Source organism: Propithecus coquereli, unplaced genomic scaffold, assembly GCF_000956105.1.
Source record: "Propithecus coquereli isolate 6110/MARCELLA unplaced genomic scaffold, Pcoq_1.0 Scaffold625, whole genome shotgun sequence".
Classification (NCBI taxonomy): Eukaryota; Metazoa; Chordata; class Mammalia; order Primates; family Indriidae; genus Propithecus; species Propithecus coquereli.
In genome coordinates, this window is record NW_012152230.1 from 417,068 (window position 1) to 421,323 (window position 4,256).

At 49.8% G+C, this 4,256-nt stretch overlaps 1 protein-coding gene across 1 annotated transcript in view; it reads left to right on the forward strand.

Moving 5' to 3' along the window:
• The window catches only part of SH3YL1 (SH3 and SYLF domain containing 1), a 49,715-nt gene that overhangs the window by 39,322 nt on the left and 6,137 nt on the right, over positions 1-4,256 (forward strand). The window lies entirely within an intron of this gene.

Consider the following 4,256-nt stretch of genomic DNA (forward strand, 5'->3'; position numbering starts at 1 on the left):
CTAATTTTTTTTCTATATATTTTTTAGTTGTCCAGCTAATTTCTTTCTGTTTTCAGTAGAGACGGGGTCTGGCTCTTGCTCAGGCTGGTCTCGAACTCCTGACCTCGAGCGATCCTCCCGCCTCGGCCTCCCAGAGTCTTAGGATTACAGGCGTGAGCCACCACGCCTGGCCTCTTATTTGCTTGTGATTTAAGATCATGAGGGTGCTAGAAGGCTCGGGGTGGTGGTGTCTGCGTGAGGGCCCTGGGGCTCCGGGGAGCGTGGCCTTCCGGGGAGCTGGTCGCGCCATCTCTCCGAGACTAGTTGTTGAGAAGCTTCTGCATGTGTAATGGGAGCGAAATGCCAAAGTTTGTTCATTTTGAATTGCAATTTAATCCTTATTGTATTTTCTTTGGTTTTTAGCCCCATAAACGTTATATTTTTAAGAAATTTTTCTTTTACTTTTCACGTTCAAATGTTTTGCTATTATGAGGAACTACCTCATAAAACTAAGATTTTCTGTAGTGAAAATAGTCCTTCAACCTGTCTTGCTTAACTATTCTTTAGAAATGTTCCTTGAAAGAATTAAGCGATTATTTACCACTGTGAGTGGGACACACATCGAGGGCAGAGGTTAAACTGTGATAAAATAGCCTGTTTATTTTTCCCATTGTCTGCTTTTGTCACTGGAGTCACTAAACCACGTGCTACTGGATTAATAAAGGATTGGGGAATTAACCATTTCATATAAATAAAATATCAAGAAATTAGCTACCCAAATATATTTTTAAAAAATATTATCATCCAAAAAAAAGTATGTTGAAAATGTCTCTTAAGCAGCACCCCTGAAGAGAGGCGAACAGTTCCCTGGATTCAGGGTTTCTGACTTTCTTGCTTGCCTACCGGCCTGTATGGTGGAGCCCACTCCCGGCTCTTCCTCTGCCGGTTCTGCCTGGAGAGCACCGCGCCCTGGCGCTCTGCCGAGAGCAGGCGTGGCGGCCTGGGGCGCACCTGTGGGGCAGTGCTGTGCTGCGGCCTCAGGTGCGCTGAGAAAGCACCGCCAGGTTTAAAAACTGCACCTCACCCTTTGCATTAACAGTTCACGACCACGTTAAAGAAGCAAACAAAAGCTCGACCTTTGGACACACATCCCTTAGGAGCAAAAGTGGCCACGGTATAAACGTTGATACCAAACCAGCAGAAACACCCAGATTTCGTGTCACACAGCCTTTAAAGACTGTCAAGAGGAGAATTAGACTTAGGGGTCTGCTTGTTAAAGGGTCTTAAACCGACAGGTCAGCTGACAGACTGCGCTTGCAGGTGGGGTGGGCGCAGAGAGCGCGGTGGGGACGTCGGCTGTGACAGACGGAGGCCGGGACCCCAAAGAACGCCGGGGTCATGTGGCGCCGAGGCCTAGAGCTCCTTTTATTGCAACATAAACAGCACCAAGGGAAAGTGTTTAATAGTGAGAAACTAAACTCCAAGTGGCCCTGAGCGAGGCAGACTCTTGCACTTGATACCGGACCGGTCCTGTGACCCAGAGGGAACGTCCCCTGCCCATGGTCGGGTGGTGGGTTGGTTTTGTGTTTATCTCTGAGGATAGAACAAGTTAAATTGCACCAGCGACAGGTGCTAAGTTAATATTATTTTAGCTCTTTCTGCAAAGATAAGTGATTTCTACAGAAAAAAATGAAATGGAAGATTTAAAGTCCACTTTGCAAATAAAATTGACTGTACATTACTGTATTTTTTAAAAGCAGCTATGGGACTTCCTGAGGACTCCCTAGGTCCTGACTGACCGTCCTTGCAGAGAAGTCACAGGTACAGGGTCCTGGGCCTGAGCCGCACAGGAGCACCCAGTGGGGGGGACACGCCGATCCCCTCGCGCTGGCTCCAGACTCGCTGCCTGCAGGAGCTGAGGGCCACGGCAGTCAGGCAGTCAGGGCTGCCCACGTCAGTATTTACCCCCTTCCTCTCGTCCTTCCTGCAGCTGTCCAGGGCAGCATCTCCCAGCCTGGGCACTGTGGCCACGGCAGGCTGGGTGAGGCCTTGCTGTGGGGCCGCCCTGGGCTTCCAGGGCCTTCGCAGCAGCCCTGGCCTGAGCCCACCCACTGCCTGAGCCCACCCAGTGCGACGGCCACAGGGCAGAGCGGCTCCTCCGGAGACCCTGGTCCGGGTGGCTCATCTAGCAGTGACACATTCCCATAGGGGACGTGGTCCTCAAAGCTGTGGACCCCCCAACACGTGGCCTGGGGAAACGGGGTGCCAGGATCAGGCCAACTGCCAACCCCCCACTGCAGCGCCGGGGACCGCAGCAAGGCGCGCTGCAAACCAAGCAGAAGGGCCTCGCTGTGCTGCACCTCGAAACCTCCCACTGCCGCCACCCCACTGCTCCACCCTGCCTCGTCTGAATCGCAGCTCAGAGGAAATGAGACAAGACCCGCACGGGAGGGCCGCAGCTGGCCCTCTCTTAGTTCAACATACTCCTCCCTCTAATTACGCACATAAAACATTCCTGCAGCTGGCGAGAACCCGTTCGATGAGCAGGTAGTACCCGGATCATCTGCATCCGATGCTGGTGTCACCGGTGCAGTCTGCACGGCACAGTAACGCGGGGAAAGACGCCAACCCTTCCTGAAAACGTGCCCAATACGAGCGAAGTGCTCTGAGGAATCCGGGCTGAGCCGCTGAACGCAGCTCGACGTGTGCGTGGCTGCGTCCAGGGCACGACGTCGGCGCTGACGCAGGGCACCCCGGACAGACCCCCCGGATCCCAATCTCACTCCCCGCGGCCTTGCAAACTACCGGCTCGTCCAGGCTCAGTGTCGTCGTCTGCAGGGAGGGCGAGGCCAGCGCCAGACCCCACGCGCAGGGACGGACGCCGTTACCATGGCGACGCCGTTACCGTGGCACCGCCCTCAGCGCGCATCTTGCCCCGTAACCAGAGCTGCGCGCCTGCTGAGGCTCCCGGACGTTCCCGGGGCTGGAAGCCTCGTTTCGCCGCCTCTTTCTGTCGTCCGGCACGTCTGGGGACGCGAGCGAGGACGGCTCCGGGGCCCTCGTTGCCCGGGTCTGGTTACCCGGACTGACGTCGCATATGGGGTCCAAATATAATTATTAAGAACATTTTCAGAATTTGTTTTTAGCGTTAGCTTACATTCCTCTGATCTGACGGCGATGAAGCATGATGTGAGTGCTTGCTGAATACAATCTCAACACAGCGTCACAGCTGCTTTCCACGGTGCGCAGAATGACTGCTTATTAATATGCATCGGCAGTTTACCTCGTCTTCACTATTTTTCGACTGTATCAAAATTTTATTTTTGTGACATTCTTTTAACCTTTTTTCTTTAACATTGATAGACTAAAAGTAAATATAGTATAAAATATAAAAATACGCAGAAATTCTTTGTAGCATAGAAAAAACTAGGTATACCAGTAATATCTCTAACGTAATTATATTGGTTATTATTAGGATTATTTCTTTAGGAGAACCCAAAGAACTAGATGTTACGTACTTTACAGAAAGAACTGTAGCACCATCTTGTGTGAGCTACAAATTCCACGTTTCAGTCAATGTGGTTTAATTAAAGTATTGACTATTTTTCTTTCTTACTGACTGTCCAAGTTCAATTTTATCATTTTGGTTATAGTATTATGGGTTCAAAAAGGAACTGGTTCTAGAGTTTGGTTGTTGATGTTTTCTGTGTATCCGTACTTAGATGCATTTAACATCTAATTGCCTGATTTATGCACAAAATTTATGAATCACAGAAGAATCAGACTCCGTGTAGCTAAGTGCACAGAAAGTGTTCGTTTCTTTATATTTTTATGACATTACACAGTTTATGATATTTAATGTCTTTCATTCATGTTAACCACTCAACCCTCAAACTTTTTTTCCTGATCCAATACACCAAGTCACACACACTGTATTGAAACACCTGTCAAATGTGTCAATAAGCTTCTCGATGTGCCGATTTCAGCTTCATCTCTGATACTGAGAGAATGAGTCAAATACTGACAGAAATGAAAACAGTCATGGGGCCCAGGGAGGAAAGAGCAAAATATACCTGAGGTGGAATCCTCAGGGCCAGGGACAAAAGAGCACAGTTTCTAAGTTGGATCTTTTTTTTTACACAGCCTTTAAAGACTGTCAAGAGGAGAATTAGACTTAGGGGTCTGCTTGTTAAAGGGTCTTAAACCGACAGGTCAGCTGACAGACTGCGCTTGCAGGTGGGGTGGGCACAGAGAGCGCGGTGGGGACGTCGGCTGTG